The sequence below is a fragment of the Pseudophryne corroboree genome, chromosome 3 (assembly GCF_028390025.1).
Source record: "Pseudophryne corroboree isolate aPseCor3 chromosome 3, aPseCor3.hap2, whole genome shotgun sequence".
Taxonomy (NCBI): domain Eukaryota; kingdom Metazoa; phylum Chordata; class Amphibia; order Anura; family Myobatrachidae; genus Pseudophryne; species Pseudophryne corroboree.
Window position 1 is genome coordinate 678818435 of NC_086446.1, and position 25968 is coordinate 678844402.

Genomic DNA, 25968 nt, shown 5'->3' on the forward strand with positions numbered 1-25968 from the left:
ACCGCAGGAGACTTCTTGGATTCACACCAAGATACATATTTTCTCCAAATACGATGGTAATGTTTGGACGTTACCCCTTTCCCGGCCAGAATAAATGTGGGAATGACTTCAATGGGAATACCCTTTCGGGCTAGGATCTGGCACTCAACAGCCATGCCGTCAAACGCAGCTGCGGTAAGTCTTCATAAACAAACGGCCCCTGCTGAAGCAGGTCCTCGCGAAGAGGAAGAGACTGAGGATCTTCCAGCAATAACTCCTGAAAATCTGGATACCAAGCCCTCCTTGGCCAGTCTGGAGCAATGAGAATTGCTCGGAACCCTTGTTCTTCTGATGATCTTGAGAACTTTTGGTATTAGTGGAAGTGGAGGGAACAGATACACCGACTGAAACACCCACTGGGTCACCAGTGCATCCATCGCTATTGCTTGTGGGTCTCTCGACCTGGAACAATATTTCTGAGGCTTCTTGTTGAGACGTGATGCCATCATATTTACTTGAGGAACGCCCCAACCATCTGCTACCTCTGCAAAGACTTCTGGGTGGAGGCCCCATTCTCCTGGATGGAGATAGTGTCTGCTGAGGAAGTCTGCTTCCAAGTTGTCCACTCCCAGAATGAAAATTTCCGACAGAGCTTTTGCATGTCTTTCTGCACAGAGGAGTATCTTTGTCACCTCTGCCATTGCCGCTCTGCTTTTTGTTCTGCCCTGCCGGTTTATGTAAGCTACTGCCGTTACATTGTCTGACTGGATCTGTGTGGGACGACCTTTAAGAAGGTGTGTCGCTTGATGAAGGCTGTTGTACACAGCTCTCAATTCCAGAGTGTTTATGTGAAGGAGTACTTCTTGACTTGACCATCTTACTTGGAAGCTTTCCCCTTGCGTTACTGCTCCCCAACCTCGGAGGCTTGCATCTGTGGTCACCAGGGTCCCTCCAGGAGGTGAGAACTTTGAAGCCACCACAAGAGTGTAATACTGGCTTTTGTTGACAGGATTATCCTCCGGTGCATGTGTGTAGGTGCTGGTGTTGTAGATTGTTTTTTTTATATACCTCTTCCCCGTCCTCTTCCTTCCTCTTCCCTTTGCCTTTTTGGACTTGTTGGGCCGAAAGGATTGCATCGTATGAGAATGAAATCCTTTCCTAGGTGGAGCAGCTGCGGAAGGCAGAAATGCTGACTTGCCTGATGTAGTTGTTGAAATCATGGTATCCAGCTTGTCTCCAAAGAGGGCTTCTCCATTGTAAGGAAGCGCCTCAATGTTCTCTTTTGATTCCGCATCAACATTCCATTGGTGGATCCGCAGCACCCTGCGGGCTGAAATCGCCATAACGGAGGATCTTGAACTCAGCAACCCAATATTCTTCATAGCTTCAATTAAGTAACCTGCAGCATCTTTGATATGGCCGAGAGTTAGGACTATTTCATCCCTGTCAACTGTGTCTATGTTACCATTTTTTCACAGCGTTACCTACCCACGCACAAGCAATGGTGGGCCTGAGCACCGTTCCGTTAGCCGTATATATGGATTTTAGGGTTGTTTCTAATTTACGGTCAGCTGGATCTTTTATAGAGGCTGAACCAGGGGCAGGCAAAACTATTTTCTTAGACAGCCGAGAAACTGAGGTGTCAATCATTTGGGGTGTCTCCCATTTGTTCCTGTCTTCCTCAGGGAAAGGGTACGCTACACGTATCCTTCTGGGAAGGGTAAATTTCTTCTCAGGGTTAGCCAAGGATTCTTCAAAGAACGCATTCAAATCCTTTGAAGGAGGAAAAGTCACAACCTTTTATTTAATTTAAAATAATCTAAAATAATAAATAATAAGGGACCAGTGTTGTTTCAGGAAACTCCAACACTTCCTTTATAGCAACTATCATACATTGAATGCTTTTGGCTAATTTGGGGTCTACCCCTCACAAATCCCCAGTGTCGACGTCAGAGTCGGAATCTGTGTCTGTGTCCCCTTGCATTATCTGGGCCAGAGACCTTTTCTGGGAACTGGCTGGGACCCTAGTGGATGATATGGAGGGGTCAGTAAACAGTGCATCCTCCATAGACTGCCTCCAATATTTAGTCTGTTGTTCAGACTCAGAGAATTTCTTTGCAAGCATTGACATATTCTTTTGCAACATTCTCACCCACTCCGGCTCCTTCTGAGAGGGAAGGGCCCCACATTACCTTCTTGTGCATCTAAAATGGATTCTTCCTGGGAAGAACCCTCCCCAATGTCTGACATGTTACACACTTGTACACACACACACACACACACACACACACACACACACACACACACACACACACACACACACACCTATCACACAGGGGAGCTATTTGGGGACAGACCTACACTAAAGTCTGTCAGAGAGACACAGAGGGATCTGCCAGTCCACACACTGCGCCTTATTGTGAATTGTGGAAATATTACCCACTTACAGCGCATATACCAATAATAGGCTCACAGACCTAATTATAATGAACACTCTCTGCCCCTTCTATAACACCCTGTACTTGTATCACTGTTGTCATGAGGAGAAACAGCATTCAGGAGCTTCACGCTGGAGTTTCTGCCAGGAGAAAATGGCACCCAGTGAGTGTTCTGGCAAGTCTGAGGAGAAGCCCCGCCCTTCAGCCTCAGCAATGTAATATTTATACTGGCTGGGGATGGCAAATCAGCGGCTGTACATGTATGTGTCCTTTTTGGCAGTGAGAGTAAGGTTTTAAAACATGCCCTCAGAGCGAGCCCCCCCCCCCCCCCCGCGCTCTGCACCCTTGTGCTGAGAGACATTGTGCGCGCTGCGCGTATACCTGTATGCTGCCAGTGATGACTGGAGGATCCCCTCTCTGTAGGACTCCGGTAATATACTCACCAGCCTTCTGACTTCTGGCTCTGTTAGGGGGTGGCGGCAGTGCTGTGGGAGTGAACGCTGGCCAGACTTGGACTGTGCTCAGTACCCTTCAGGAACTAATGGTGTCCTGTTAGTGGAAGCAGAACCATTAACTAATTGAGAAGTTGGTTCCTACTCCCCCCCCCCTTAAGTCCCATGAAGCAGGGAAGCTGTTGCCAGCAGCTTCCCTGTAAAATAAAAAACCTAAGAAAGTCTTTTTCCAGCAAAGCTCTGTAGAGCTCCACTAGTGTGCATCCAGTCTCCTGGGCACATTTTCTAAACTGAGGTCTGGAGGAGGGGCATAGAGGGAGGAGCCAGTTCACACTGTTGAAAAGTCTTAAAGTGCCAGAGGCTCCTGCGGAACCGTCTATACCCCATGGTACTAAAATGGATCCCAGCATCCTCTAGGATGTAAGAGAAATAAACAGTACACCAAATGGCACAGCTAAAAGCACCTGGCTGTGCAGAAAAGAGGATGACAGTACCCAGTAGTGAGGTATCTCCATCTACTGGGTGACAAACACAACAAGAGACTGGTCTCAGTACCCTGGCTGAGGAAGATGTGGGGCAAATTGAGGAAGTTTCTGGGCTCAATACCCAAATGCAAAAATCAACACCACAAACTGAAGAGGAAGGTGGGACAAGTTCACAGGCTAATGCATCACAGGCAGGGAAAGAAAAGAGAAAGCGCCAAACCCCATTCAGCAGGAGGGAGTTTGATATTCTGGTCCCACAAGCCATTTAGAAATTGAATTGAAACAGAACATGGTCACTGGAAACAAGGACCGCATCCGGCGAGAAGTCAATGTTTTCTCCTTTTTTTACACGCATGAAGGGGTTGTTGCTCTGTGTTGGGTCTTCAAGGGGCTTGCCCAGTGGGATCTTGTTCCTGGGCAGGGTTAGGGGATGGGCCAGGTGTTGTAGCCTCCCTGATACTCTGACTAAGAAGGGCTGCGATGGTCTGCATGCCTTGCCCAATAGTGGTCGAGATGTCATGCATTCCTTGTGCCACAGAGGAGGAGATATCACACATGCCATGTTGCACAGTGGAGGACAGCTCACGGACCTCCCGCAGCATCTGGTCATGGAAGTCAGTGTTAATCCTTCCATGGGTGACAATTTGGCCCAGAAGCTCCGGGAGACTGGGTTGGGGTAGTGTGCCAGAGTGTTGTTGGGATGGTGGCCTATCCTGCCCCACACTGGAGCTGTCACTGCTTTCCCCCTCCTCAGCCTCAATGAGCTGCACCTCCTGTGCTGTGATTGGAAAAAGAGACAAAAGGAGAAAAAAAAAATTAGGAATCCACATTTTAAATTTTTTTAAAGTAAACATTTTCTAAAAAACCCACATTTACCTTCCAATGCATGTGGACATTCAAGGGCAGGTGTGTCGGTGTCCTTGAATGTCCACATGCCACTTCCTCATATGACACACAGACCATCGCTTGCACCTCCAGGTCGGTAAATTCCACAGTCTCAGGGAGTGCCCCTCCCCCTGTTGCCCTTGAAGCTTTCCAATGCGCAGACTTTCTCTGCTTCAGGCGGGACTTGAAGTCAGCCCCACTACATATGTTTTTGTTGTTTGGGTGAAAGGAAAAGAAAAAAACATTACTACATTTTAATCCTACTTTTTTAACAAATGTAAACAATTGTATACATAAAGCAGTCAGAAATATCACACCCTACATTACTCTGGCCAACTTCTACTTGTACACATTACACATACATAGAACTAAATTTTAGAATATGTAAATGAAACTTCAAGATAGATGGAGAAAGATAGCAAACAAAGATTAAGCAGATCATTTATCTACCACCTTCTAGAAGGTTACATATGTAATAGTCTTGGTTGCTATAGGCAACATTACTTCTAAAAACTTGCTTCCATCTTAGTTAATGCAGACAATAGTGTTTTACAGTGTGCCTCAGTATGTACTTACCATCTCCTGACTTCTTGGGGTGTGCAGACAATTTGTCCCACCGCATTAACTGCATTTGTGATCTCCCTCCAGATACGGTCCTTGGTCCGAGCGCCCATGTTCTTATTGCCAAAATGAATCTTCTCAATGGCTTGTGGGACGAGAATGCCCAACTCCCTCTTGGTAAATGGTGGTTGGCATCTTCTCTTTTTTTGTTGTTGCCTGTGATGCAGTAGCCAGAGAACTAGTTCCACCTTCCTCTTCACTGTGTGGGCCTGATTCTTGCGTTTGGGTAGTTGGCACATAATGTTCCTCAGTTTGGTCCACATCTTCCTCAGCCAGGGAACTCACACCAGCCTCTTGTGTTTCTTGCCTAGTAGATGGGGGTACTTCACTACTGGGTTCTGCTCCTGTCTCCTCTTCAAAGCCAATTTCTTGCTCATGTGCCAACTGATCCATTCTTTTTTGGATTCTAATTTCTTTTGCCTTTATGGCAGCAAACTCTGCATGTATTTTTCTGTATTCCTGATCAAAATTACGCGCCATGATGCTGGTGCAGGTTTTTTTTTTTTATATACCTGCATATACATGCTTAGCGTAAATTAGCACAGGTGATGCATAAACAATTGAAACATTTTCTGTGATTGCTACCACTATTTAAGCATTTCTAGCCATCCGTGGTTTGTGGGTGTATGCAGGAGTTAATCAGTTGGGAGTTGGTGTGTTTGCGGATTTTCAGAGGTGGAGAGTGTATATTTGTGGTAAGATATGTTTGTGTTTATATGTTTAAAAGTATGCATTGTTTTTAAGAAGATTTCCATAGAGTAATGTAAAAATAATGTGTTATGCAGAGACGTGTAATTGTTATTTGTTGTAATAATTGTGTAAAGTATGTTGTATGGTGATGTATGTGTATGCTCCGCGTCCCTGTGTGGTGCGGCACGCTTCTTTGTTGTTACAAACAAGTTTATATGTTTTTGGTGTTCTGGTGTTTTCTTTTTGTATGTATTGTCGGATGCTTGTAGTGGTAATAGCCTGAATTTTGTAATTGATATGTTTCATTTATTATCAAAGGCACAACAGTATATCTATCTGCGGGTAAGGATGTGCATGCTCATAGGTGTGTGTTGTGTGTTGGGGTGTTGGGTTATCTTAGTGTGCTTATTATGGTTTTTATTTTTCTCTTCTGAAGGAATCATATTTTTTATTTATAGTTTTTTGGCAAACTAGCACATTTTCTTTTTTGAGGCCTTTTGCCTTCTTTCCCATTTCCCAAGTTCATCTGCGGGTAAGTATGTGCATACTCATAGACGTGTATTGTGGGGTGGGGTGTTGGGTTTTCTTAGTGTGCTTATTATTTATGTTTTTAATATTTTCTTCTCAAGGCAGCTTTAATTGTTGTAATTTGTATGCTCTAAGTAGCCTTGTTTTTGTGTTTTACTTATTTTTGCTGTTTGTTTTTATATTTTCTGGTAAGTACTGTATATGCATGCTCATTGTGTTGTTCTGCTGTGTTGTGTTTTTTGTTTAATACTTTTTTAAAGTTAACAATGGGGGTAATTCCAAGTTGATCGCAGCAGGAAATTTTTTAGCAGTTGGGCAAAACCATGTGCACTGCAGGGGGGCAGATACAACATTTGCAGAGAGAGTTAGATTTGGGTGTGGTGAGTTCAATCTGCAATTTAAATTGCAGTGTAAAAATAAAGCAGCCAGTATTTACCCTGCACAGAAACAAAATAACCCACCCAAATCTAACTCTCTCTGCAAATGTTATATCTGCCCCCCCTGCAGTGCACATGGTTTTGCCCAACTGCTAAAAAATTTCCTGCTGCAATCAACTTGGAATTACCCCCTATGTTCCTTTCCTCCTGGTGTGCAAAATTTAGATATGGATTTTCCAACAGCTGCAAGTGGTTATTTTTTATGAAATTGTTTGTGACGAATGTTTGAGTAAAATCATTGGATTAAGCTTTTACACTCTGTTAAATGTATCTTTCAGATGTGTCGGCAGCATACCTGTATGCCTTATACAGCCAACCACAACCTGCCCCTCATCCTCGAAGGAAACGGAGGCATGCAAGGCCTAGTATCTTCCAAACCCGTGTCACTCACCCTTTTTAAAATGCCAGATGATGAGGTGTTGCGGCGCTATAGGCTGCCCCTTCATGTCATCCTAGAAACTCTCTCAATAATAGAGAGTGATCTAGAGAATTAAATTCAGCATCCTACATCAGTTCCACCACTGACACAATTCCTTGCTGTGTTACATTTCTATGCCTCAGGGTCCTACCAGTATGTGGTTGGAGTCCTGGTAGGCGTCTCCCAGGCAGCATCTTCAAGGATCCTGAGGCACGTTTTTGCTGCATTCTTGAAAAGAACGAAGCAGTTAATTTCAATGCCATTGGATGTGAGGTCCCTAGCTGTTTTGAAGCAAAAATTCTGTGAAGGGGGAGTCACTTCCCACATGTTACTGGGGTAGTGGATGGGACACATGTTCCACTTATGGCACCAACACATAATGAAGAAATCTTTAGGAACAGAAAACTGTTCCACTCTTTGAATGAGATTGGTTGTTTGTGGCCCATCCCTCCAGATCCTTTCCCTGAATGCCCGATACCCAGGAAGTGCCCATAAGTCCCACGTGATTCGGCAATCAGGGATATGGCAAAAATTAAGCTTTTTGGAAGGCCAAGACGCGTGGATATTGGGTGAGTTTGATCCACATCATGTAGTAAAGGTTAAGTTTAGTTGGTTTTTACTTTTTAATCATATGTTTGACTTCTTATTGTATTGTGTTTTTGCAGGAGAGCGTGGATATCCTTGCACCCCCAGGCTCATGACTCCTTACAGCAGACCAACACCAGGGCCACAAATGGCATTTAATTCCATGCTTACAGTACAGCCACTAGGCAGCTGGTGGAGTGCACAATTGGAGTTCTAATAGGATGCTTCCGTGTGTTCCACCACACTGGTGGCAACCTCATGTATTTGCCGGAAATGGTAAGTAAAATCATGGTCCTTTGTGCAATCCTCCACAATATTGCTGTAAGGAGACCTTTGGAGCTGCCTCAAAATGAGGTCCATGCTTGAAAAAGGTTGCTTCAACTGAAACGTGTTGCTTGGACTGCATGCAAGACCGGACTGACACTAGAAGGGACAGCTCTCAAAAAACCTGAGAAAAGCTATCTGCGGTGGTGCCGAGCTTCTCAGCCCGAGATCTGCTTTGCAATAGCTAGCCCACTGTGTCTTTCTGTCATGATACTGTGCTGCTTCAAATAAATCATTGTACTCTTGCTGCTATAAGTGTATTTGTGAATTTTTTTGTTTTAAAAATAGTATTTATCCTATTGTGTATGTATACATACATGAAATACATTTTTTATCCTGAACAAGGAATATATATATATATATATATATATATTTTTTTTTGGAGACATCCAAGAGGGTATTCAGCGCCAGCCTAATATACCGAAATTTGTATATGGTGAACCAATGTGGAAGTCAGTGCTCATTCCTTTAAGGTATATAAGAGGCAGCTCCATATCCTCTGTACTGTGCGTATAGTTGTGTATACATCTCAATTGGTGGCCCAGAGGATGAGGAGCCAGGGGTTGGCCGGACATGGAGGCGGGGCTCCGAGTCCCAGCGGCATATGTGTGTATTTGTGCGCTATATAAGTAACTGGTAATAAATAAATAATTATAATTAGATACAACAACATGTGTCTTCAACCTGTGTCCCTGCAGCTGCTGTGGAAATCCACATCCCACCATTCCCTGCCACAGTTTGGCTATTAAGGCATGCTATCACTAAGGCAGGCCATGCTTGGATGTGTAGTTCCACAGCAGCTGGAGACACATAGGTTCAACACACATGTACTGCAACAGATTACAGTAAAACATTCATTGCTTAGCAAAGTTGGTCATAACAGACATAGCTGTAGGAAGGCCCTGATCAGAGCCGGCCCTAACCATTATGATGCCCTAGGCAAGATTTTGGCTGGTGCCCCCTAGCACCACCGCTGGTTCTGCCTCTGACCTTGCACCTCTTTCCCAGCACCACCACCCCTCATCCATAGCAGTCCTTATTTTGGTGTTTGTACCCCCTATATTTTAAATAGGAACAGTTCGCACATTTGGCACACAGCCCAAAAAGGGGTGTGTTTTTACTGGCAAGGGGCATGGCCACACAATAGTAACCCCAATTCCAATTACGCCACACAGTACTGCAACTTTATTCACATTTGATCATGAAATAGCGTCCATAATTCATATTACATCCCAAAGTAGTATCACTTTACCTTATAAACGTTACTCTTCACAGTAGAGCCCCTTATTCACATTATATCACACTGAATTGCTCCTCATTCACATTACACCCCACCCTATTGCTCTTTATTTACATTAGACGACACAGTAGTGCCCTTTCTATATGCAATGCCACATAGTAGAGCACCTTATACACATAATGCCACACAGTAATGTCCCTTACACATATGAGACATATTATTAATGTCCTTATAAACATAATGTGCCTTACACATTATGACAACCTTTATTAATGCCCTTTTACACATAATGTCCCTTACACATATGCTGCACATTATTAATGCCCTTATACACATAATGACACACATAGTGCCCCCTAGACATTTGCTGCACATTATTAGTGCCCCTATACACATAATGACACATACAGTAGTACCCTGTTACACATATGCCGCACATTATTAATGCCCTTATACACATAATGACACACATAGAGCCCCTTACACATATGTTGCACATTTTTAATGCATTTTTACATAACACACATAATGCTCCTTACACATATTCCGAACACTACTGCACAACCAACCCACTCACATGCACACAGCACTCACACTGCCGCTAGCACTGTGACCTCTGCCTCTGCTTGGATACAGATGTGTCCTCATAAATCTTGCCTCAGTGCTAACGATGGGCACATGTTTTTAATGAAAATGCATCTTATTTGCATTGCTATGTGGCTAGGATGCACAAGCAGCTTCTGCTGATTAAAATGATATGCAGCATGCATATATACTGTGTGAGACTGAGGCTGCATCTGCATATGAAATGCTACACACAGAATATAGGCATGCCACATATCATTTTAATCAGCAGAAGCTGCTGATGCCCCTAGGCATATCAAATGCCCTAGGTAATTGCCTAGTTTGCCTATGCCTATTGCCGGCTCTGGCCCTGATTATTACAAAACAAATTAAATATATTTCTGAATTTCAAACAATGCTAGGAAGACATTCTAGCACTATCATAGTAAGCCAATAACATTGCTAAGACATTCATTATGTTTTTTTAAATTATTTTAAAAAGAATTAAGAAAGTCATGTGTGTTGTAGGTGCATCGAAAAGGCTTGCCTGAATAGCTAATTTTACAGGACCATCTTAAGATGTGTGTGAGACCATTACATAAGTTAGTTGCTAAGAAATTGTGTTTGGGAAGAAGTGAGCCGTTAACATGACAGATGCATAGTGTAGATGGGATTTGTGTGTTTTGATTAGATAAGGGGAGATATATATATTTAATTCAGAAAAATTTAGGCTAATAATTGTTTGTAGATGTGAGTACAAGTTTTTATGTTATTAATCAGTAGCATATGTGAAGACCATAATCAGCTTTGCAGTGGCATGCTTAATGGGCTGTAGTGATGATGATTTTTGAATTTGCTTTTATGTGTTTAATTTTTAATTTTCACATTCTTTCCCAATTATTACAGATCCTGAGGTTGGAGATCGTGACCAGGCCATCAGGAGGTAGCTCCTGGCCATGCAGGCCAACATCCAAGCTCTGCTTGCCAATGTTGAAAATTTGTTGGCACTTTTTGAATTTTTTGTAAAAAGTTTTAACAATATATTTGTACAATTTTTATTTTAAGTAAACTTTATCAACTAAGCTATTGTGTCGCATTTTTATTATATAGAATTTTATACCTTTGTATCTGTCTTTTATTCTATATCACTTATCCTCTGGTTCTTCAATATGTGTCTATTTATCTTTCTCCTACATTTCATTTTTTTTTTTGGGGGGGGGGGGGGGGAGGGGGTTAGTTACATCACTATTTTTAAAAACTAAATATTTGAAAATATAGTTTTTAAAAATAGTATTGTGTATTATGCAAATAGGACCACAAACATATTTTGTGTAAACAGTATGTTTGTTGCCTTAATTGAATGATATTGAGCAATTAGGTTGACAAACTCTTCATTTTGCAGTGTTTGATCACTTAATTGATCAATCACATTACAATTCCATAGGGTAATTGTTTTTACAAATGTGTGAGAAAAAAAGCCCCATTGTGCAATTACTTGCAAGCTAGCGAATGCAACGCACATATACACAAAAGGAGATTTATTGTAAGAACTTACCTTTGTTAAATCTCTTTCTGCGAGGTACACTGGGTTCCACAGGGATAACATCGGGGGTGTAGAGTTGGATTTTGAACCGAGGCACCAACAGGCTAAAAGCTTTGACTGTTCCCAAGATGCACAGTGCCGCCTCCTCTATAACCCCGCCTCCATGCACAGGAGCTCAGTTTTGTTAACCAGTCCAATGCAGTAGCAGGTAATAGAGACAATAACTGTTAGTAGCCACATATTCCACATTCTCACGACAGGAGAAGGTACCAGCGGCTAATGCCATACAAACCCAAAGAAGCTAAGTGTGTCAGGGTGCGCGCCCTGTGGAACCCAATGTACCTCGCAGAAAGATTAAACAAAGGAAGGTTTTTATCATAAATCTCCTTTTCTGCAGCTGGGTACACTGGGGTTCCACAGGGATAACATTGGGGATGTCCTAAAGCAGTTCCTCATGGGAGGGGACACACTGTAGCGGGGAGAAGAACCCGGCGTCCAAAGGAGACATCCTGGGAGGCGGAAGTATCGAAGGCATCGAAACTTATTAACGTGTTCACGGAGGAACACGTAGCCCCCTTGCACAATTGGTTAAGGGTCGCCCCATGGCGGGCCGCCCAAGAAGGTCCAACACACAGGGTAGAATGGGCTTTGATAGTAGCAGGAGCTGGAAGGCCAGCCTGTACATAAGCAAGTGCAATCACCATTCTAATCCATCTGGCCAAGGTCTGCTTATTAGCAGGCCAGCCACATTTCTGAAAACCAAAAAGGACAAAAAGGGAATCAGATCTCCTAAGAGAAGCTGTTCTCTTCACATAAATACGGAGAGCCTGTACCACATCCAAAGACCGCTCTTTAGAGGATAAACCTGGAAAGGTAAAAGCCGGAACCACAATTTCCTGGTTAAGGTGGAAAGACGACACCACCTTAGGCAAATAACCAGGACGAGTTCTAAGAACCGCCTGGTCATGGTGAAAAATCAGAAAGGGAGACCTACAGGATAAGGCACCCAAGTCTGAAACCCGTCTAGCAGAGGCAATAGCCAGCAAGAACAAGACCTTAAGAGTAAGCCACTTAAGGTCCACAGACTCAAGAGGTTCAAACGGAGACTCTTGTAAGGTATCCAGAACAACTGACAAATACCAAGGAGCCACAGGCGGAACATAGGGAGGTTGAATCTGTAAAACACCATGAGTAAAGGTATGAACATCAGGTAGAGTCACAATTTTTCTCTGAAACCATATCAACAAGGCAGAAATATGAAACTTGAGGGAGGCCAGACGAAGGCCTAAGTCCAGGACCTGTTGCAGGAAAGCCAAAAGATTGGCAATACTGAACTTGAATGCATCATAATTCTTAGCACACCATGTGAAGTAAGAATTCCAGACCCTATAATAAATCTGAGCAGAAGCCGATTTATGGGCCTTCAACATAGTTTGAATGACCGCCTCAGAAAATCTTTTGTCCCTCAGTACGGAAGCTTCAAGAGCCACGCCGTCAAAGCCAGCTGGGCCAAACCCTGGTAGACACAAGGGCCCTGAACGAGAAGGTCTGGCATTGAGGAAGTAGAAGAGGACACTCAATCAATAGACCCTGCAAGTCTGAGAACCAATGACATCTGGGCCACGCTGGGGCGATTAGAAGTAGTATTCCTCCTTCTTGCTTGAACTTCCTTATCACCATGGGCAAAAGTGACACCAGAGGGAACACGTATGGCAGCCGAAAGTTCCATGGAATTGCCAGTGCGTCCACGAATGCTGCTTGAGGATCCATTGTCCTTGCTTCGAAGACCGGAACCTTGTGATTGTGTCGAGACGCCATCAGGTCTACATCTTGTAGGCCCCACTTGTCCACTAGGAGTTGAAAGACTTCCGGATGAAGGCTCCACTCTCCGGTTTGAACGTCCTGATGACTGAGGAAGTCCTCTTCACAGTTGAGGACCCCCGGAATGAACACTGCCGATATGGCTGGCAGATGGCATTCTGCCCAACAAAGGATTTTTGATACTTCCTGCATTGCCATGTGGCTTTGAGTGCTGCCTTGATGATTTATGTATGCCACTGTGGTGGCGTTGTCTGACTGTACTTGAACAGGCCTGTTCTGTACTAGAGGCAGGGCTAGTGTCAACGCATTGAACACTGCCCGCAATTCCAGAATGTTTATCGGGAGAAGAGATTCCTCCCTGGTCCACCGACTCTGAAGAGTGTGTTGCTCCAACGCTGTGCCCCAGCCCCACAGACTGGCATCCGTCATCAGAAGGACCCAGTTGGAGATCCAGAAGGGACAACCCCTGCTCAGTTGCTGGTCCTGTAGCCACCAGCTCAGTGACAAGCGGACCTCCGGAGTCAAGGAGATCATGTGAGTCCTGATCTGGTGCAGCAGGCTATCCCACTTGGAGAGTATCAACCTCTGCACGGGGCGGGAATGAAATTGAGCGTACTCTACCATGTCAAAGCCGACACTATGAGGCCTAATACTTGCATTGCCGAGTGTATCGACACATGTGGGCAAGAGAGGAAGCATCTTATCTTGTTCTGAAGTTTCAGGATCTTCTCCGGAGACAAACCGCTGGTTGTGAGTGTCCAATAGTGCTCCCAGGTGCACCATGCTCTGAGCAGGAACAGAAAAGATTTCTTGCAGTTGATAAGCCACCCGTGGGCTTGCAGGAATTGGACCGTCAGTTCCAGATGACAGAGGAGAACCTCTGGAGAGTTTGCCAGGATCAATAAGTCGTCCAGATACGGCAGGATCCTGATACTCTGACATACATAGTAACATAGTATCTAAAGTTGAAAAAAGACAATTGTCCATCGAGTTCAACCTATTTGTGGTCTCCTATGCACGATTATTTTGTATAAAATTTTGACTGAAGTTGATGACTGCCGATACGTTTTACCCCTCTTTTTTATAATAACCATAGTGCGTGACTATGCCCCGTAACCCTGGATATCCTTATCCATTAGGAATTTATCTAACGCATTCTTACAGGTGTTGACTGAGTCGGCCATTACAACTCCCTCAGGCAGGGAATTCCAAACATGTATCGTCCTTACCGTAAAAAAGCCTTTACGCCGTATTGTGCGGAATCTCCTCTCCTCTAACCTGAGCGAGTGTCCACGAGTACTCTGTGTTGATCTAACCAAAAACAGGTCCTGCGCAAGATCTGTATATTGTCTGCTTATATATTTGTAAATGTTGATCATGTCCCCTCTTAATCTCCTCTTTTCCAGTGTAAACATGCCTAGTCTTGCAAGCCTTTCCTTGTATTCCAGCGTCTCCATACCCTTAATTAGTTTGGTCGCCCGCCTCTGAACCTTTTCTAGCTCCAAGATATCCTTTTTGTAGTAAGGTGCCCAGAATTGTACACAGTATTCAAGGTGTGGCCTCACAAGTGATTTATATAACGGGAGTATAACACTCTTGTCCCTAGCATCAATTCCCCGTTTTATGCATGCTAATATCTTATTAGCCTTCTTTGCTGCAGTCCTACTTTGGGTACTACTGCTTAGTTTGCTATCTATGAGGACACCTAAGTCCTTTTCCAGTACAGAATCCCCTAATCTTACCCCATTTAGTAGGTAGGTGTTATTTTTGTTCTTGTTACCACAGTGCATTACCTTACACTTGTCTGTATTGAAGTGCATTCTCCATTTCGCTGCCCAAGCTTCTAATTTTACTAAGTCGTTCTGAAGCGACTCAGCATCGCCCTCCGCATTTATAACTTTACAGAATTTGGTATCATCTGCAAAAATTGACACCATACTCTCTAGACCTTCTGTTAGGTCGTTAATGAAAATATTGAAGCGGTCCTAGTACGGAGCCTTGCGGCACACCACTTAGCACTTCAGTCCAATTTGAAAAAGATCCATTAACCACAACGCGCTGCTCCCTATTATCTAACCAGTTTTTGACCCAAGTGCATATTGTGCTTCCTAGCCCTGTTTCTTGTAGCTTGTAGATAAGTCTCATGTGTGGTACAGTGTCGAATGCTTTAGCAAAATCTAAAAAGATTACATCCACCTCTTTACCCTGATCTAGGTTTGCGCTTACTGTTTCATAAAAGCCAAGTAAGTTGGTTTGACAGGATCTGTCCTACATAAACCCATGTTGATTCCTTTTAATGACCTTATTGACTTCAAGGAACTTCTGAATACTATCTCTTAGAATACCTTTCAATACTTTCCCCACTATAGATGTAAGACTAACTGGTCTATAATTACCTGGTACAGCTTTACTTCCCTTTTTGAATATAGGCACTACTTCCTCTATACGCCAGTCTTTGGGAACCATACCTGATATTACTGAATCCTTAAAGATCAAAAATAGCGGTTTTGCAAGTTCAGAGTGAAGCTCCATTAGAACCCTTGGGTGAATAGTATACCATCGGGACCTGGTGACTTATTAATCTTTAAATGTTTTAATCGGTCACAGAGTACTTCCTCGCTTAAATAAGTACCTATCAGTGGGATATTCTCATTATTGAGATTATGTGTTAGTCCCTGAATTGGGTCCTCTCTAGTAAATACTGTTGAAAAAAACTCATTTAGTGTGTCCGCTATGTCATTATCATTTTTGCTTAAGACTCCCAACTTGTCGTTTAAAGGGCCTATACTCTCCTTCTTTAATCTCTTGCTATTAATGTATTTAAATCATTTTTTGGGATTCGCTTTGCTTTCCTTTGCTACTAGTTTTTCTGTTTCTACTTTAGCCGCTCTTATTTCCTTTTTGCATATTTTGTTACATTCCTTATAGTGCTGAAATGACTCTGCTTCCCCGTCAGATTTGTATTTTTTAAATGCTCGCCTTTTCTTGCCCATAAGTTCCTTTATCTTTTTGTTAAGCCACCTCGGTTTATGATTTTTATTCCTTTTTTTGCTGCTCGTAGGAATAAATTTGAGAGTATTTTTAGCTAGCAGGAATTTTAGTACCTCCCATTTCTCCGTATTATTTTTTCCTAAAAACAAACCTTCCCATTCAATATCCCTGAAAAATACCCTCATCTGATATTGAATGTGACCATATTGTGGTGGCTGTTTTCTATGGGTTCCCCTACTATAATACCTGATACCAAATCCCCATTGTTTGTTAATACCAGGTCTAAGATTGCATTGTACCTAGTTGGTTCCTCAATCAGTTGAACTAAGTAGTTATCATTAAGTGTGTTTAAAAACATATTGCCCCTAGCAGTATCACATGAATCGTTTTTCCAGTTTATCTCTGGATAGTTAAAATCTCCCATCACTACTATGTCTCCTACTCCTGCTGCTCTTTCAATTTGCTTTAGTAACAATTCCTCATCAGATACGTTGATACCAGGCGGCCTATAGCTTACACCCAATACTAACTTTTTTATTCCTTTTTCCTTACATGCAATATCTACCCATAATGTCTCGACAGTGTCTACAGTCCCCTCCTGAATATCTTCCCGTATATCACGTTTTAAAAACAGCTTTACGTAAAGACACACCCCTCCACCCTTTTTATTTAGTCTGTCTCTCCTAAACAGTGTATAGCCCTCTAGATTGACTGTCCAATCATGAGATTCGTCCCACCAAGTTTCAGTAATGCCTATATCATACTGTTTGCTTGCTGCAAGTATTTCTAGTTCGTCCTTTTTACCAGTAATGCTTCTAGTGTTTACATACATACAACTAAGATAAGTATTTTCCCTTGCGTTAGGGACATCTTTCTCCTTATGTAGCAATGATGACCTGTAATCGTCATTGGTTAGTGCTTTGGTAAAATCTCTTTTAGTACCCATGTTAGTAACCTTACCGCCTGCTCTTACCCTCCCCCCAACTTCTCCCCCATTTCGTTTACTACCGCCATCCCCACTATTTTCACTGCATGACCCGTAGTTTCTAGCTAAACCCTCCCCCCAGGCTCCTGGTTTAAAATCTCCTCCAACCTTCTAACCATAATTCCCCCCAGCACCGCTGCCCCCTTCCCAGTCAGGTGCAATCCATCATGACAAAAGAGATGGCGCCTGACTGAGAAGTCTGCCCAGTGTTCCAGGAACACAAACCCCTCTTTCCTGCACCAATCCCTAAGCCACACATTTACCTCCCTAATCTCCCTCTGCCTCCCTGGACTAGCGCGTGGCACGGGTAATATTTCGGAGAAATATTACCTTAGATGTCCTTGCCTTAAGTTTCTTTCCTAAGTCCCTATAGTCTTTCTTAAGGACATCCCACCTTCCGCTAACTTTGTCATTGGTGCCAACGTGCACCAAGACTGCCGGGTCTTTCCCAGCCCCTCCCAACAATCTATCTACCCGGTCCGGGATGTGCCGTACCCAAGCACCCAGGAGACAACAGACTGTACGGCGATCACGGTCCCGGTAGCAGATTGCCCTATCTGCCTTCCTGATGATAGAATCCCCTACCACCGCCATCTGACTAGGTACCTCACTATCTTTTATCCCAACTGCGCCAGAGGGACAGCTCCTCTGGATGCTAGAGGGAGCAGTCTCCTCCGGCACCGTCATTTCTTCACTATCATCCTCTGATTCCTCTTCCAGTCGGGCAAATTTGTTCGGGTTTGATAGTTCAGAGATGTCGAGCCTCCCCCTCTTTTTCTTCCTTCTAACTGTGACCCAGCTGGATAACTGATCATCATCCTCTTCTACCAGTGACCCCTCCTGCAACTCCTCCACCGTTCTGTCTAAACTTCGCTCGAGATTGTGAATCTTCCTCAGTCGCGTAATGGTTTGCTCTAGATCAGTTACCTGGGCTTCCAGGGCAACCGTTCGCACACACCTCGTGCAGATGTAATCACACTGGGACGGTAGCTCCAGGTGTGCATACATCTTGCACGACATGCACTGAGTGAGGTCCCCAATCACAGCCCCTCCCATATTGTTTGTAAGGTCTAACTCCCTGTTACTCTCAAAGAAAAAGAAGCAAAAAGAAAAAGTAGAAGACAAACAATCTGGGCAAACACTCACTTATACAATAATTAAGCTGGCTTATACTTATCTATCTTTGTGTGGTTCTTGGTCCTTCGCTTTTATGCAGCTGTAGTACTCCAGTGCCCCCTCTGAGTGGGACCTCTCCTGCGGCACCGATACTCCACTTAGCAGTTGCAGTTGTTCCAGCTCACTGCACCTCCTTTTCACTCGGCTTCCAGCTCCTGCTAAAAAAAAATGCCCCTCACACACGCACAATCACAGCCCCTCTGCTTCTCCAAGTAAGAGACCCTCTCACTCACTCACTCACTCACTCACTCACTCACTCACTCACAAGGTCAGCTCCTTGCAGCCTCACCAGAAGTTTAATGGTACTGCAAATATGTGTTCCTGATTGCGTATTATCAGTGCCGTTTCTAGCGGCGGGCGAGCCGTGCAACCGCAGGGGGCGCCCGCCGCGGCACTTTGTGGGTCCTTTTCCCCCTCCTCCCCCTTCCCGAGTACTCCTGTTCGGGGGGCGGAGTTTCGCAGAATGATGCGGTTGCGTCGTGACGTCACGACGCAATCGCGTCATTCTGCGAAACTCCGCCCCCCGAACAGGAGTACCGTTGACAAGAGGAGGGGGAGCCAGCTGGAAGGAGGAGGCGGCCGGTGCGGGCCGAAGAGTGGGAAGAGCCACTTCATACTGTATGTAAGTAGTCTCTCTCTCTCTCTCCCCCCCTCTCCCTTCCTCTCCCCCCACTTGACACTTGCCTGCCGTACTGTATAAAATTGGGACTCTTGTCTGCAATACTATGTAAAATGGGGACACTTGCCTGCAATACTATGTAAAATGGGGACTCTTGCCTGCAATACTGTGTAAAATGGGGACTCTTGCCTGCAATACTGTGTAAAATGGGGACTCTTGCCTGCAATACTATGTAAAATGGGGACACTTGCCTGCAATACTATGTAAAATGGGGACACTTGCCTGCAATACTGTGTAAAATGGGGACTCTTGCCTGCAATACTATGTAAAATGGGGACTCTTGCCTGCAATACTGTGTAAAATGGGGACACTTGCCTGCAATACTATGTAAAATGGGGACACGTGCCTGCCGCAGTGTGTAAAATGGGCGCATGTGCCTGCCGTATTGTGTAAAATGGGGACTATTGCCTGCTGTACTGTGTAAAATGGGGACTCTTGCCTGCCACAATGTGTAAAATGGGGATACGTCGTCCCTGACGCAATGTATAAAATGGGGACACGTGCCTGCCGTACTGTGTAAAATGGGGACACGTGCCTGCGGCAATGTGTAAAATGGGGACTCTTGCCTGCCATATTGTGTAAAATGGGGACTTGAATTTTTTCCTGAGGTGGGCGTGATGATGAGATCAGATGAGGCCACGCCCATTTTAATGAGGCCACACACCCTTGCCGGGGGGGGGGGGGGGTGTATTTTTTCTATGTCAATGGGGGGGGGGGGGCGCATTTTTAAAACTTGCACTGGGAGCCAAATTGGCTAGAAACAGCCCTGCGCATTTATAAAACTCACCTTTTTCTGTATTCTAACTCACCTTCTGCTGATTCCAACTCACATACACTTACAAATCCAAGCAAAACTTTAAAATACAAGCCCTTACAATGAGCAAGCTGCAATGAGTCTAATCACTGATTATATAGGCTCAGCCAGCTGCTTTAGTCAGCCCCTCCTCCTCCTGATTACTCACACCTGATTCAACCCCCTCCCTCTGGCTTTCTCCTCACACCTTTTTTTCCCCCTCAAAAAAAAAACCAGTACAGATACAAACAAAAAAAACAGTACACATACAAACAATCAGATTCAGATTAACTTTCTCTCACAATATTACTATCCCTATATGGATAGACAGAGAATAATCAGAACTCACCTTCTGCTGATTCCAACTCACATACACTTACAAATCCAAGCAACACTTTAAAATACAAGCCCTTACAATGAGCAAGCTCCAATGAGTCTAATCACTAATTATATAGGCTCAGCCAACTGCTTTAGTCAGCCCCTCCTCCTCCTGATTACTCACACCTGATTCAACCCCCTTCCTCTGGCTTTCTCCTCACACCTTTTTTTTTCTTTCCCTCCAAAAAAAACAAAAAAAACCCAGTACAGATACAAACAAAAAAAGACAGTACAGATACAAACAATCAGATTCAGATTAACTTTCTCCCACAATATTACTATCCCTATATGGATAGACAGAGAATAATCAGAACTCACCTTCTGCTGATTCCAACTCACATACACTTACAAATCCAAGCAACACTTTAAAATACAAGCCCTTAAAATGAGCAAGCTCCAATGAGTCTAATCACTGATTATATAGGCTCAGCCAGCTGCTTTAGTCAGCCCCTCCTCCTCCTGATTACTCACACCTGATTCAACCCCCTCCCTCTGGCTTTCTCCTCACACCTTCCCCCCCCCCCCTCAAAAAAAAAAACAGTACAGATACAAACAATCAGATTCAGATTAACTTTCTCCCACAATATTACTATCCCTATATGGATAGATAGAGAATAATCAGAACTCACCTTCTGCTGATTCCAACTCACATACACTTACAAATCCAAGCAACACTTTAAAATACAAGCCCTTACAATGAGCAAGCTCCAATGAGTCTAATCACTGATTATATAGGCTCAGCCAGCTGCTTTAGTCAGCCCCTCCTCCTCCTGATTACTCACACCTGATTCAACCCCCTCCCTCTGGCTTTCTCCTCACACCTCCCCCCCCCCCCTCAAAAAAAAAAACAGTACAAATACAAACAATCAGATTCAGATTAACTTTCTCCCACAATATTACTATCCCTATATGGATAGACAGAGAATAATCAGAACTCACCTTCTGCTGATTCCAACTCACATACACTTACAAATCCAAGCAACACTTTAAAATACAAGCCCTTACAATGAGCAAGCTCCAATGAGTCTAATCACTGATTATATAGGCTCAGCCAACTGCTTTAGTCAGCCCCTCCTCCTCCTGATTACTCACACCTGATTCAACCCCCTCCCTCTGGCTTTCTCCTCACACCTTCCCCCCCCCCCCTTAAAAAAAAAAAACAGTACAAATACAAACAATCAGATTCAGATTAACTTTCTCCCACAATATTACTATCCCTATATGGATAGATAGAGAATAATCAGAACTCACCTTCTGCTGATTCCAACTCACATACACTTACAAATCCAAGCAACACTTTAAAATACAAGCCCTTACAATGAGCAAGCGCCAATGAGTCTAATCACTTATTATATAGGCTCAGCCAGCTGCTTTAGTCAGCCCCTCCTCCTTCTGATTACTCACACCTGATTCAACCCCCTTCCTCTGGCTTTCTCCTCACACCTTTTTTTTTCTTTCGCTCCAAAAAAACAAAACAAAAAAATAAGAATTTACTTACCGATAATTCTATTTCTCGTAGTCCGTAGTGGATGCTGGGGACTCCGTCAGGACCATGGGGATTAGCGGCTCCGCAGGAGACAGGGCACAAAAGTAAAAGCTTTAGGATCAGGTGGTGTGCACTGGCTCCTCCCCCTATGACCCTCCTCCAAGCCTCAGTTAGGATACTGTGCCCGGACGAGCGTACACAATAAGGAAGGATTTTGAATCCCGGGTAAGACTCATACCAGCCACACCAATCACACTGTACAACCTGTGATCTGAACCCAGTTAACAGCATGATAACAGCGGAGCCTCTGAAAAGATGGCTCACAACAATAATAACCCGATTTTTGTAACAATAACTATGTACAAGTATTGCAGACAATCCGCACTTTGGATGGGCGCCCAGCATCCACTACGGACTACGAGAAATAGAATTATCGGTAAGTAAATTCTTATTTTCTCTGACGTCCTAAGTGGATGCTGGGGACTCCGTCAGGACCATGGGGATTATACCAAAGCTCCCAAACGGGCGGGAGAGTGCGGATGACTCTGCAGCACCGAATGAGAGAACTCCAGGTCCTCCTCAGTCAGGGTGTGCCCCTGACCAAGTATCAGCTCGGCAAAGTTGTAAAGCCGAGACCCCTCGGGCAGCCGCCCAAGATGAGCCCACCTTCCTTGTGGAATGGGCATTTACATATTTTGGCTGTGGCAGGCCTGCCACAGAATGTGCAAGCTGAATTGTACTACACATCCAACTAGCAATCGTCTGCTTAGAAGCAAGAGCACCCAGTTTGTTGGGTGCATACAGGATAACAGCAAGTCAGTTTTCCTGACTCCAGCCGTCCTGGAAATTATATTTTCAGGGCCCTGACAACATCTAGCAACTTGGAGTCCTCCAAGTCCCTAGTAGCCGCAGGTACCACAATAAGCTGGTTCGGGTGAAACATTGACACCACCTTAGGGAGAAACTGGGGATGAGTCCGCAGCTCTGACCCGTCCGAATGGACAATCAGATATGGGCTTTTTTGAGACAAACGCCGCCAATTCTGACACTCGCCTGGCCGAGGCCAGGGCCAACAGCATGGTCACTTTCCCTGTGAGATATTTCAAATCCACAGATTTGAGCGGTTTAAACCAATGTGATTTTAGGAATCCCAGAACTACGTTGAGATCCCACAGTGCCACTGGAGGCACAAAAGGGGGTTGTATATGCAGTACTCCCTTGACAAACTTCTGGACTTCAGGAACTGAAGCCAATTCTTTCTGGAAGAAAATCGACAGGGCCGAAATTTGAACCTTAATGGACCCCAATTTGAGGCCCATAGACACTCCTGTTTGCAGGAAATGCAGGAAACGACCGAGTTGAAATTTCTTCATGGGGCCTTCCTGGCCTCACACCACGCAACATATTTCCGCCACATGTGGTGATAATGTTGTGCGGTCACCTCCTTCCTGGCTTTGACCAGGGTAGGAATGACCTCTTCCGGAATGCCTTTTCCCTTAGGATCCGGCGTTCAACCGCCATGCCGTCAAACGCAGCCGCGGTAAGTCTTGGAACAGACATGGTACTTGCTGAAGCAAGTCCCTTCTTAGCGGCAGAGGCCATGAGTCCTCTGTGAGCATCTCTTGAAGTTCCGGGTACCAAGTCCTTCTTGGCCAATCCGGAGCCACGAGTATAGTTCTTACTCCTCTACGTCTTATAATTCTCAATACCTTGGGTATGAGAAGCAGAGGAGGGAAGACATACACCGACTGGTACACCCACGGTGTTACCAGAACGTCCACAGCTATTGCCTGAGGGTCTTTTGACCTGGCCAATACTTGTCCAGTTTTTTTGTTCAGGCGGGACGCCATCATGTCCACCTTTGGTCTTTTCCAACGGTTCACAATCATGTGGAAGACTTCCCGATGAAGTCCCCACTCTCCTGGGTGGAGGTTGTGCCTGCTGAGGAAGTCTGCTTCCCAGTTGTCCACTCCCGGAATGAACACTGCTGACAGTGCTATCACATGATTTTCCGCCCAGCGAAAAATCCTTGCAGTTTCTACCATTGCCCTCCTGCTTCTTGTGCCGCCCTGTCTGTTTACGTGGGCGACTGCCGTGATGTTGTCCCACTGGATCAATACCGGCTGACCTTGAAGCAGAGGTCTTGCTAAGCTTAGAGCATTGTAAATTGCCCTTAGCTCCAGTATATTTATGTGGAGAAAAATCTCCAGACTTGATCACACTCCCTGGAAATTTTTTCCCTGTGTGACTGCTCCCCAGCCTCTCAGGCTGGCCTCCGTGGTCACCAGCATCCAATCCTGAATGCCGAATCTGCGGCCCTCTAGAAGATGAGCACTCTGTAACCACCACAGGAGAGACACCCTTGTCCTTGGAGATAGGGTTATCCGCTGATGCATCTGAAAATGCGATCCGGACCATTTGTCCAGCAGATCCCACTGAAAAGTTCTTGCGTGGAATCTGCCGAATGGAATCGCTTCGTAATAAGCCACCATTTTTCCCAGGACTCTTGTGCAATGATGCACTGACACTTTTCCTGGTTTTAGGAGGTTCCTGACTAGCTCGGATAACTCCCTGGCTTTCTCCTCCGGGAGAAACACCTTTTTCTGGACTGTGTCCAGAACCATCCCTAGGAACAGCAGACGTGTCGTCGGAAACGGCTGCGATTTTGGATATTTAGAATCCACCCGTGCTGTCGTAGAACTACTTGAGATAGTGCTACTCCGACTTCCAACTGTTCTCTGGACCTTGCCCTTATCAGGAGATCGTCCAAGTATGGGATAATTAAGACGCCTTTTCTTTGAAGAAGAATCATCATTTCGGCCATTACTTTGGTAAAGACCCGGGGTGCCGTGGACAATCCAAACGGCAGCGTCTGAAACTGATAGTGACAGTTCCGTACCACGAACCTGAGGTACCCTTGGTGAGAAGGGCAATTTGGGACATGGAGGTAAGCATCCTTGATGTCCAGGGACACCATATAGTCCCCTTCTTCCTGGTTCGCTATCACTGCTCTGAGTGACTCCATCTTGATTTGAACCTTTGTATGTAAGTGTTCAAAGATTTCCCATTTAGAATAGGTCTCACCGAGCCGTCTGGCTTCAGTACCACAATATAGTGTGGAATAATACCCCTTTCCTTGTTGTAGGAGGGGTACTTTGATTATCACCTGCTGGGAATACAGCTTGTGAATTGTTTCCAATACTGCCTCCCTGTCGGAGGAAGACGTTGGTAAAGCAGACATCAGGAGCCTGCGAGGGGGAGACGTCTCGAATTTCCAGTCTGTACCCCTGGGATACTACTTGTAGGATCCAGGGGTCCACTTGCGAGTGAGCCCACTACGCGCTGAAACTCTTGAGACGACCCCCCACCGCACTTGAGTCCGCTTGTACGGCCCCAGCGTCATGCTGAGGACTTGGCAGAAGCTGTGGAGGGCTTCTGTTCCTGGGAATGGGCTGCCTGCTGCAGTCTTCTTCCCTTTCCTCTATCCCTGGGCAGATATGACTGGCCTTTTGCCCGCTTGCCCTTATGGGGACGAAAGGACTGAGGCTGAAAAGACGGTGTCTTTTACTGCTGAGATGTGATCTGGGGTAAAAAAGGTGGATTTTTCAGCTGTTGCCGAGGCCACCAGGTCCGATGGACCGACCCCAAATAACTCCTTCCCTTTATACGGCAATACTTCCATGTGCCGTTTGGAATCTGCATCACCTGACCACTGTCGTGTCCATAAACATCTTCTGGCAGATATGGACATCGCACTTACTCTTGATGCCAGAGTGCAAATATCCCTCTGTGCATCTCGCATATATAGAAATGCATCCTTTATAGTCAATAAAATACTGTCCCTGTCAAGGGTATCAATATTTTCAGTCAGGGAATCCGACCAAGCCACCCCAGCGCTGCACATCCAGGCTGAGACGATCGCTGGTCGCAGTATAACACCAGTATGTGTGTATATACCTTTTTAGGATATTTTCCAGCCTCTCAGCTGGCTCCTTGAGGGCGGCCCTATCTGGAGACGGTACCGCCACTTGTTTTGATAAGCGTGTGAGTGCCTTATCCACCCTAAAGGGTGTTTCCCAACGCGCCCTAACTTCTGGCGGGAAAGGGTATACCGCCAATAATTTTCTATCGGGGGAAACCCACGCATCATCACACACTTCATTTAATTTATCTGATTCAGGAAAAACTACAGGTAGTTTTTTCACACCCCACATAATACCCTTCTTGTGGTACTTGTAGTATCAGAAATATGTAACACCTCCTTCATTGCCCTTAACATGTAACGTGTGGCCCTAAAGGAAAATACGTTTGTTTCTTCACCGTCGACACTGGAGTCAGTGTCCGTGTCTGTGTCTGTGTCGACCGACTGAGGTAAATGAGCGTTTTACAGCCCCTGACGGTGTTTGAGACGCCTGGACAGGTACTAATTTGTTTGCCGGCCGTCTCATGTCGTCAACCGACCTTGCAGCG